This window comes from Triticum dicoccoides, chromosome 6B (assembly GCF_002162155.2).
Source record: "Triticum dicoccoides isolate Atlit2015 ecotype Zavitan chromosome 6B, WEW_v2.0, whole genome shotgun sequence".
Lineage (NCBI taxonomy): Eukaryota > Viridiplantae > Streptophyta > Magnoliopsida > Poales > Poaceae > Triticum > Triticum dicoccoides.
In genome coordinates this window covers 660,818,921-660,830,270 of record NC_041391.1, presented here as the reverse complement: position 1 = coordinate 660,830,270, position 11,350 = coordinate 660,818,921, and positions in this window count along the sequence as shown.

Genomic DNA, 11,350 nt, shown 5'->3' with positions numbered 1-11,350 from the left:
GTCGACTCGGATCGTGTAACACTTAGATGACTAAAGGGATGTCTAATCTAAGTGGGAGTTCATAATTTGATTAGAACTTTATTATCATGAACTTAGTCTAAAACCTTTGCAAATATGTCTTGTAGATCAATGGCCAATGCTAATATCAACATGAACTTCAACGCGTTCCTAGAGAAAACCAAGCTGAAAGATGATGGCAGCAACTATACGGACTGGGTCCGGAACCTGAGGATCATCCTCATAGCTGCCAGAAAACAATATGTCCTAGAAGGACCGCTAGGTGACGCTCCCGTCCCAGAGAACCAAGACATTATGAATGCTTGGCAGTCTCGTGCTGATGATTACTCCCTCGTTCAGTGCGGCATGCTTTACAGCTTAGAACCGGGGCTCCAAAAGCGTTTTGAGCACCACGGAGCATATGAGATGTTCGAAGAGCTGAAACTAGTTTTTCAAGCTCATGCCCGGGTCGAGAGATATGATGTCTCCGACAAGTTCTACAGCTGTAAGATGGAGGAAAACAGTTCTGTCAGTGAGCACATCCTGAAGATGTCTGGGTTGCACAACCGTATGACCCAGCTGAACATTAACCTCCCAGATGAGGCGGTCATTGAAAGAATCCTCCAGTCGCTCCCACCAAGCTACAAGAGCTTTGTGATGAACTACAACATGCAGGGGATGGAAAAGACCATTCTTGAAGTGTTCTCGATGCTGAAGTCAGCAGAGGCTGAAATCAAGAAAGAACATCAAGTGTTGATGGTCAATAAGACCACTAAGTTCAAGAAGGGCAAGGGTAAGAAGAACTTCAAGAAGGACGGCAAAGATGTTGCCGCGCCTGGTAAGCCAGTTACCGGGAAGAAGTCAAAGAATGGACCCAAGCCTGAGACTGAGTGCTTTTATTGCAAGGGGAAGGGTCACTGGAAGCGGAACTGCCCCAAATACTTAGCGGATAAGAAGGCCGGCAACACCAAAGGTATATTTGATATACATGTGATTGATGTGTACCTTACCAGTACTCGTAGTAACTCCTGGGTATTTGATACCGGTGCCGTTGCTCATATTTGTAACTCACAGCAGGAGCTGCGGAATAAACGGAGACTGGCGAAGGACGAGGTGACGATGCGTGTCGGGAATGGTTCCAGAGTCGATGTGATCGCCATCGGCACGCTGCCTCTACATTTACCAACGGGATTAGTTTTGAACCTTAATAATTGTTATTTAGTGCCAAGTTTGAGCATGAACATTGTATCTGGATCTCGTTTAATACGAGATGGCTACTCATTTAAGTCTGAGAATAATGGTTGTTCGATTTATATGAGAGATATGTTTTATGGTCATGCTCCGATGGTCAATGGTTTATTCTTAATGAATCTCGAGCGTAATATTACACATGTTCATAGTGTAGATGCCAAAAGATTTAAAGTTGATAACGATAGTCCCACATACTTGTGGCACTGCCGCCTTGGTCACATTGGTGTCAAGCGCATGAAGAAGCTCCATGCCGATGGACTTTTAGAGTCTCTTGATTATGAATCGTTTGACACGTGCGAACCATGCCTTTTGGGCAAAATGACCAAGACTCCGTTCTCCGGAACAATGGAGCGAGCAACCAACTTGTTGGAAATCATACATACCGATGTGTGCGGTCAAATGAGCATTGAGGCTCGCGGAGGATATCGTTATGTTCTCACTCTCACAGATGACTTGAGTAGATATGGGTATGTCTACTTAATGAAACACAAGTCTGAGACCTTTGAAAAGTTCAAGGAATTTCAGAATGAGGTAGAGAATCAACGTGACCGAAAGATAAAATTCTTACGATCAGATCGTGGAGGAGAATACTTAAGTCACGAATTTGGTACACACTTAAGGAAATGTGGAATCGTTTCACAGCTCACGCCGCCTGGAACACCTCAGCGAAATGGTGTGTCCGAACGTCGTAATCGCACCCTATTGGATATGGTGCGGTCTATGATGTCTCTTACCGATTTACCGCTATCATTTTGGGGATACGCTCTAGAGACAGCTACATTCACTTTAAATAGGGCACCGTCTAAATCCGTTGAGACGACACCGTATGAATTATGGTTTGGAAAGAAACCTAAGCTGTCGTTTCTAAAAGTTTGGGGATGCGATGCTTATGTCAAGAAACTTCAACCTGAAAAGCTCGAACCCAAGTCGGAAAAATGCGTATTCATAGGATACCCTAAGGAAACTGTCGGGTATACCTTCTACTTAAGATCCGAAGGCAAGATCTTTGTTGCCAAGAATGGATGCTTTCTGGAAAAAGAGTTTCTCTCGAAAGAAGTAAGTGGGAGGAAAGTAGAACTCGATGAAGTACTACCTCTTGAGCGGGAAAGTGGCGCAGCGCAGGAAACCGTTCCTGTGATGCCCACACCAACTGAAGAGGAAAACAATGATGATGATCAAGGTACTTCGGATCAAGTTACTGCTGAACTTCGTAGGTCCACAAGGACACGTTCCGCACCAGAGTGGTACGGCAACCCTGTCCTGGAAATCATGTTGTTAGACAACAATGAACCTTCGAACTATGAAGAAGCGATGGCGGGCCCAGATTCCAACAAATGGCTTGAAGCCATGAAATCCAAGATAGAATCCATGTATGAAAACAAAGTATGGACTTTGACAGACTTGCCCGATGATCGGCGAGCGATAGAAAACAAATGGATCTTTAAGAAGAAGACAGACACGGATGGTAATGTCACCATCTATAAGGCTCGACTTGTCGCTAAGGGTTATCGACAAGTTCAAGGGATTGACTACGACGAGACTTTCTCTCCCGTAGCGAAGCTGAAGTCCGTCCGAATCATGTTAGCAATTTCCGCATACTATGATTATGAGATATGGCAAATGGACGTCAAAACGGCATTCCTTAACGGGCATCTTAAGGAAGAACTGTATATGATGCAGCCGGAAGGTTTTGTCGATCCTCGGAACGCTAACAAAGTATGCAAGCTCCAGCGATCCATTTATGGACTGGTGCAAGCATCTCGGAGTTGGAACATTCGCTTTGATGAGATGATCAAAGCGTTTGGGTTTATGCAGACTTATGGAGAAGCCTGCGTTTACAAGAAAGTGAGTGGGAGCTCTGTAGCATTTCTCATATTATATGTAGATGACATACTCTTGATGGGAAATAATATAGAATTTCTGGACAGCATTAAGGCCTACTTGAATAAGTGTTTTTCAATGAAGGACCTTGGAGAAGCTGCTTATATATTAGGCATTAAGATCTATAGAGATAGATCGAGACGCCTCATAGGTCTTTCACAAAGCACATACCTTGATAAGATTTTGAAGAGGTTCAAAATGGATCAGTCCAAGAAGGGGTTCTTGCCTATGTTACAAGGTGTGAGACTGAGCTCGGCTCAGTCACCGACCACGGCAAAAGACAAAGAAGAGATGAGTGTCATCCCCTATGCTTCAGCCGTAGGATCTATTATTTATGCCATGCTGTGTACCAGACCCGATGTAAACCTTGCCGTAAGTTTGGTAGCAAGATACCAAAGTAATCCCGGCAAGGAACACTAGACAGCGATCAAGAATATCCTGAAGTACCTGAAAAGGACGAAGGACATGTTTCTCGTTTATGGAAGATACGAAGAGCTCGTCGTAACAGGTTACGTCGACGCTAGCTTCGACTCAGATCTGGATGACTCTAAGTCACAAACCGGATACGTGTATATGTTGAATGGTGGAGCAGTAAGCTGGTGCAGCTGCAAGCAGAGCGTCGTGGCGGGATCTACGTGTGAAGCGGAGTACATGGCAGCCTCGGAGGCAGCGCATGAAGCGATTTGGATGAAGGAGTTCATCACCGACCTAGGAGTCATACCCAATGCGTCGGGGCCGATCAAACTCTTCTGTGACAACACTGGAGCTATTGCCCTCGCCAAGGAGCCCAGGTTTCACAAGAAGACCAGGCACATCAAGCGTCGTTTCAACTCCATCTGTGAAAATGTTCAAGATGGAGACATAGAAATTTGCAAAGTGCACACGGATCTGAATGTCGCAGATCCGCTGACTAAACCTCTCTCGCGTGCAAAACATGATCAACACCAGAACTCTACGGGTGTTCGATTCATCACAATGTAACTAGATTGGTGACTCTAGTGCAAGTGGGAGACTGTTGGAAATATGCCCTAGAGGCAATAATAAAAGTATTATTATATTTCAATGTTCATGATAAATGTCTTTTATTCATGCTATAACTGTATTATCCGGAAATCGTAATACACGTGTGAATACTTAGACCACTATATGTCCCTGGTGAGCCTCTAGTTGACCAGCTCGTTGTGATCAACAGATAGTCATGGTTTCCTGACTATGGACATTGGATGTCGTTGATAACGGGATCACATCATTAGGAGAATGATGTGATGGACAAGACCCAATCCTAAGCATAGCATAAAAGATCGTGTAGTTCGTTTTGCTAGAGCTTTGCCAGTGTCAAGTATCTCTTCCTTCGACCATGAGATCGTGTAACTCCCGGATACCGTAAGAGTGCCTTGGGTGTATCAAACGTCACAACGTAACTGGGTGACTATAAAGGTGCATTACAGGTATCTCCGAAAGTAGCTGTTGGGTTGACACGGATCGAGACTGGGATTTGTCACTCCGTATGACGGAGAGGTATCTCTGGGCCCACTCGGTAATGCATCATCATTATGAGCTCAATGTGACCAAGGTGTTGGACACGGGATCATGCATTACGGTACGAGTAAAGTGACTTGCCGGTAACGAGACTGAACAAGGTATTGGGATACCGACGATCGAGTCTCGGGCAAGTAAACGTACCGATTGACAAAGAGAATTGCGTACAGGGTTTGATCGAATCCTCGACATAGTGGTTCATCCGATGACAACATCGAGGAGCATGTGGGAGCCATCATGGGTATCCAGATCCCGCTGTTGGTTATTGACCTGAGAGCGTCTAGGTCATGTCTGCATGTCTCCCGAACCCGTAGGGTCTACACACTTAAGGTTCGGTGACGCTAGGGTTATTAGGAAGACTAGTATGTGACTACCGAATATTGTTCGGAGTCCCGGATGGGATCCTGGACGTCACGAGGAGATCCGGAAGGGTCCGGAGGTAAAGATTTATATATGGGAAGTTGTCAAACGGACACCGGGAAGTTTCGGGGTCATACCGGTATTGTACCGGGGCCACCGGAAGGGTTCCGGGGGTCCACCGGGAGGGGCCACCCCTCCCGGGGGGTCACATGGGCTGCGTGGGGCAGGGAGCCCGCCCCTGGTGGGCTGGCCGCACCCCCCTCCCTTGGGCCCATGCGCCTAGGGTTAAGGGGGAACCCTAGAGGGGGCGCCCCCCCTTGGCTTGGGGGGCAAGCCACCCTCTCCCCTCTCCCCTAGGCCGCCGCACCCCCCCTAGATGGGTTCTAGGGGGCCAGCCCCCTTCTCCCTTCCCCCTATAAATAGAGGGGTGAGGGGAGGGCAGCCAGACCACCCTCCAAGGCGCAGCCCTCCCCTCCCCAACACCTCTCCTCCTCCGTTGTGTGCTTGGCGAAGCCCTGTCGGAGTACTGCCTCTCCACCATCACCACGCCGTCGTGCTGCCGGTGGAGCTGTCTTCCTCAACCTCTCCTTCCCCCTTGCTGGATCAAGGAGGAGACGTCTCCCGTCCCGTACGTGTGTTGAACGCGGAGGTGCTGTCCGTTCAGCACTTGGTCATCGGTGATTCGAATCACGTCGAGTACGACTACATCATCACCTTGCAAGCTTCCGCACGCGATCTACAAGTGGTATGTAGATGCAAACTCTCTCCCTTGACTCGTTGCTTAGATGAACTCATAGATGGATCTTGGTGAAACCGTAGGAAAAATTTTAATTTTCTGCAATGTTCCCCAACATCTAGCAAGGACTGTTCTTACCTACGCATCAAAACCACAACGATTTTTCGTCAAGTGTACTGTTTTAACCTTCAACAAGGATCGGCCGTAGTCAAACTCAATTCAAGTAAAGTTGAAGAAACAGACACCCGCCGGCCACGTGTGTGCAAAGCACATCGGTTGAACCAGTCTCATGAACGCGGTCATGTAATGTCAGTCCAGGATGCTTCATTCAACAATACCGCCGAATCAAAGTAGGACGTTGGTGGTAAGCAGTATGACTATTATTGCCCACAACTCTTTGTGTTCTACTCATGCATATCATCTACGCATAAACCTTGCTCGGATGCCACTGTTGGGTAACGTAGCATGCAATTTCAAAAAAATTCCTACAATCACGCAAGATCAATCTAGGAGATGAATAGCAGCGAGAGGGGGAGAGTGTGTCCATGTACCCTCGTAGACCGAAAGCGGAAGCATTAGTTAACGCGGTTGATGTAGTCGAACATCTTCACGATCCAACCGATCCAAGTACCGAATGTACGGCACCTCCGTGTTCAGCACATGTTCAATTTGATAACGTCCCTCGAACTCTTGATCCAGTAGAGGGTCGAGGGAGAGTTTCGTCAGGACGACGGCGTGGCAACGGTATTGATAATGTGATCCGCGCATGGCTTCACCTAAGCACTACAACGCTATTACCGGAGGAGTAAACTGTGGAGGGGGCACCTCACATGGCTAAGAGAAATCATGGTGTCCTTTGGGGTGCCCCTGGCCACGTATATAAAGGAGGGGAGGAGGAGGCCGGCGGCCAAGGAGGGCGTGCCAAGGGGCAGTCCTACTTGGACTCCTAGTCCAAGTAGGATTCAGCCCCCCTCCTTCCAATCAACGAAGAGGGGAAAGGGGAAGGGAGAGAGGGAGAAGGAAAGAGGGGGGCGGCACCCCTACCCTTGTCCAATTCGGATTGGGGCAAGGGGGCGCGCCACCTCCCGTGGCCTGCCTCCTCTCCTCCACTATGGCCCAATAACTTTCCTGGGGGGTTCCGGTAACCTCCCGGTACTCCGAAAAATCCCGGATCTTCTTCGGAACCATTACGGTGTCCGTATATAACCTTCCAATATATAAATCTTTACATCTCAACCATTTAGAGACTCCTCGTCATGTCCGTGATCTCATCCGGGACTCCGAACAAACTTTGGTCATCAAAAACACATAACTCATAGTACAAATCGTCATCAAACATTAAGCGTGTGGACCCTACGGGTTCGAGAACTATGTAGATATGATCGAGACACATCTCCGATCAAAAACCAATAGCAGAACCTGGATGCTCATATTGGCTCCTACATATTCTACGAAGATCTTTATCGGTCAAACTGCACAACAACATACGTTGTTCCCTTTGTCATCGGTATGTTACTTGCCCGAGATTCGATCGTCGGTATCATCATACCTAGTTCAATCTCATTATCGGCAAGTCTCTTTACTCGTTCCGTAATGATTCATCCCGTAACAAACTCATTGGTCACATTGCTTCCAAGGCTTATAGTGATGAGCATTATCGAGAGGGCCCAGAGATACCTCTCCGATACACGGAGTGAAAAATCCTAATCTTGATCTATGCCAACCCAACAAACACCTTCGGAGACACTTGTAGAGCATCTTTATAATCACCCAGTTACATTGTGACGTTTGATAGAACACAAGGTGTTCCTCCAGTATTCGGGAGTTGCATAATCTCATAGTCAGAGGAACATGTATAAGTCATGAAGAAAGCAGTAGCAATAAAACTGTAACGATCATAATGCTAAGCTAGAGGATGGGTCTTGTCCATCACATCATTCTCTAATGATGTGATCACGTTCATCAAATGACAACACATGTCTATGGTTAGGAAACATAACTATATTTGATTAACGAGCTAGTCAAGTAGAGGCATACTAGGGACACTATGTATTGTCTATGTATTCACACATGTACTAAGTTTCCGGTTAATACAATTCTAGCATGAATAATAAACATTTATCATAATATAAGGAAATATAAATAACAACTTTATTATTGCCTCTAGGGCATATTTCCTTCATGATTATCACTAAATAAAGTCATGACCTCTCCAAATATACTTTCATTATTGTAATAATATTCAACACCCTCAAAAATAGTGGGATAATTATATAAAGTTGGCACTCTTTCAACCCCACTTTCATAAATATCGCAATCATCATAAATAGGAAGCATGCAATCATCATAATAAATTTGCACATCAAAACTTGGGGGAATAAACATATCATCTTCATCAAACATAGCATCCCAAGCTTATGGCTTTGCATATCATTAGCATCATGGATATTCAAAGAATTCATACTAGCAACATTGCAATCATGCTTATCATTCTTGGATTTTACGCCAAACATTTTATTGGATTCTTCTTCTATCTATTGAGAAAAATTTACTGGTCCATCATTTTGAAGAAAGACATTATAAAAAAGCTGAATAATATGAGGCAACCTCAATTCCATTTTTTTGTAGTTTCTTTCATAAGCCAAACTAGTGATAAAACAAGAAACTAAAAGATTCAAATTCAAGATCTAAATATATACCTTCAAGCACACACCTCCCCAGCAATGGCGCAAAAAAAGAGCTTGATGTCTACTGTGCAACTTGACTTCTTGTAGACTCTGTTGGGCCTCCAAGTGCAGAGTTTTGTAGGACATTAGCAAATTTCCCTCAAGTTGATGACCTAAGGTTTATCAATCCATGGGAGCCCTAGGATGAAGAAGGTCTCGCTCAAACAACCCTGCAATAAAATACAAGAAATCTCTTGTGTCCCCAACAGACACAATATAATGGTAAATTGTATAGGTGCACTGTTCGGCAAACAGATTGTGATACAAGTGTAGTATGGATAGTAGATATAGGTTTTGTAATCTGAAAATATAAAACATAAATGTAGCAATTGATAAAAGTGAGCACAAACGGTATTGCAATGCTTGAAAATAAGGCCTTACTTTCACTAGTGCAATCTCTCAATAGTGCTAACATAATTTAATCATTTAACAATCTCTCAACGTGCGACAAAGAATCACTACATAGTTCTTATCAAGCAGAGAAAATAGGATGAAATTGTTGTAGGGTACAAAACCACCTCAAAGTTAACTTTTCCGATCAATCTATAGAGTCATCCCTATAAGTGTCACCAACATCCCTAGAGTTTGTACTAAAATAACACCATATGATACACATCAACCAACTCCAATGTCACCTAGATACTCCAATGTCACCACAATATCCGTGAGTTGATTATTCGATATGCATAAAAAAAATAGATTCATAATATTCAATCCAACACAAAGAACTTCAAAGAGTGCCCCAAGATTTCTAATGGAGAAAGTAGGACGAAAACGTGTGTCAACCTCTATGCATAGATTACCCCAATATCCCGATAATCCGCAAGTTGAGTACTAAAACATACATCAAGTGAATCAATGGAACACCCTATTGTCACCATGAGTATCCACATGTAAGACATACATCAAGTGTTCTCAAATCTATAAAAGTATTCAATCCGATAATAGTGAAACTTGAAAGTTAAAAACTCAATTCAACACAACAAGATAGAGAGGGAGAAACACCATATGATCCTACTATATTGACAAAGGTCGCGGTACATCAAGATCGCATCAAATGAAGAACATGAGAGAGAGAGAGAGATCGAACACATAGCTATTGGTACATACCCTTAGCCCCGAGGGTTAACTACTCCCTCCTTGTCATGGAGACCACCAGGATGATGAAGATAGCCTCCGTTGATGATTTCCCCCTCCGGCAAGGTGCCGGAATAGGGTCCCGGTTGAGTTTTCGTGGATACATAGGCTTGCGGGGGCGAAACTTCTCATCTAGGGTTCTTTCTGGAGGTCGGGGTATTTATAGAAATTTTGGCGTCAGCCTCACGTCAGGGGGTGCCTGAGGGGCCCACAAGCTCGGGGGGCGTGCCCAATGGGGGGCTTCCCCCAGGCTTGTGGCTCCAGCCATCCCCTGATCCATCTCTGGTACTCCATGGGCCTTTTCTGGTCTATAAAAAATCATCATAAATTTTCAGCCCATACCGAGAACTTTTATTTCTGCACAAAAAACTACACCACGGTAGTTCTGCTGAAAACAACATCAATCCATGTTAGTTTCATTAAATCATACCAAAAGCATATAATTTTTTGGCAAACATGGCCTGAATACTTCATAAATTATAGATACGTTGGAGACGTATCAGGAAGCGGCTGCAGTTGAGGCGCAGCTGCAGGCGATCGCGGAGGAGAACAACGCCAGTTGCGCCTCCTATGAGCCACCGACGAACCATCAGCCGGCCCGGTGGGCCGAAGGCAGCGCCGGTGCCACCATTTCCATCATGAACCTCACGTGCACCGGGACAGACAGATCGTGTACTCCTTCGAGGATGAGTTAGCCACGGGAGGCGGCATTGCCTTGTGTCTCATGTGGGTCGGTTTGTCTCCCGCGTTCTACTCTTCCTCGTCGGAGACCGCATCACTTCATCGGTCTTATCACCGGTGCTCATGGAGATGGCAGATGGAGGACGATGCGGGGTTGGACGCAAGGCACCACTACCATAGGATAGGTTTAGGGGCGGGTCTTTTTTTTGTTCCAAATGTTCGATATGTAATGAAATTCGTCGTGTTTGTATGAAATCCGTCGTGTTTGTATGAAATCCGGTCATGTTTGCATGAATTTCATCCGGTTTGTTGAAAAAAAGTTTGAAATTATATGCGGATAGCATTGGATGGCGTCCTCCTGCACCCATGTCCACGGACTGGCCCCCCTATCCGCAGACGGATGCGGAAGGAAATTTGCGGGTTGCCGTTGGAGATGCCCTAAGTACTTCCAGAGACTACTGTTAACCAAATAACTTGGGATATCACATATGCTCTCAAATATAATTATTCATAAAACACACAATGTAATACTCCTAGCAAGTCCAAGTTATAATAATGCACAAGTAATACTGTGATTGCACTAACTATTCATTGCAGCCGCCGCCACCTCTCCGAACAAAATAATCTAAGGGTTCCAATGCCTCCCATCATTCCCGACACCGGTCCACCTTGTCTCTGAAGGCCCTAGGGTCATGGAGGCGCGGTGGACCTCTGACTTTGCTGGCGAAAGGGATCCTGCTCCATTCTTAGGTGTTTATTGTAGTTCATTTAGGGTTTGGGTCCTCCTCGTGAAGAATAGACGATGGTGGCTCTGTGAAGATGAAATAAGATTATCCGCGTGTTGGTTAATGTCGGTTTACTAATAAACATTAAGATGTGTTAATTAACTACATGATGTCCCCGCAATAGAAAAACTAAACACTGTGCTAAATCTAATCCTAACACTCGCCAAGGTCACCACTTCGCTCCCTGTCGTCCAGGAAGAAGAGATCAGGGAGGCGACCAACTCCTCCCACACTTTGCCGGCGAGGCCGTGTATTCT